The sequence below is a fragment of the Gracilinanus agilis genome, chromosome 2, assembly GCF_016433145.1.
Source record: "Gracilinanus agilis isolate LMUSP501 chromosome 2, AgileGrace, whole genome shotgun sequence".
Classification (NCBI taxonomy): domain Eukaryota; kingdom Metazoa; phylum Chordata; class Mammalia; order Didelphimorphia; family Didelphidae; genus Gracilinanus; species Gracilinanus agilis.
Window position 1 is genome coordinate 164,115,364 of NC_058131.1, and position 396 is coordinate 164,115,759.

The window sequence follows — 396 nt, forward strand, 5'->3', positions numbered from 1 at the left end:
GAATGTAATGGAATATCACTGCACTATGAGAAAAGGCAAAAGAGATGATTCAGAGGCTCCTGCGCAGTACCAGTTGACACAATGTGAAGTGGCCAGAAGAGAACCAGGAAAATAATTTATAAAAGGACAACAACACTATAAAAAAATTTTGAAAAACTTAACTCTGATGAATGCAATGATCAACCATGTCTCTAGAAAAAGAATATTAATTACCTATTGACAGATAATGGATGCTAGGTGCAGAAAGAAACAAACATAGCTGACAAGGGAATTAATTTTTCTTGACTATTTTTGATAGCATTTGTCTTCCTTCCTTCCTTCTTTCCTTCCTTCCTTCTTTCTTTCCTTCCTTCCTTCCTTCCTTCCTTCCTTCCTTCCTTCCTTCCTTCCTTCCTT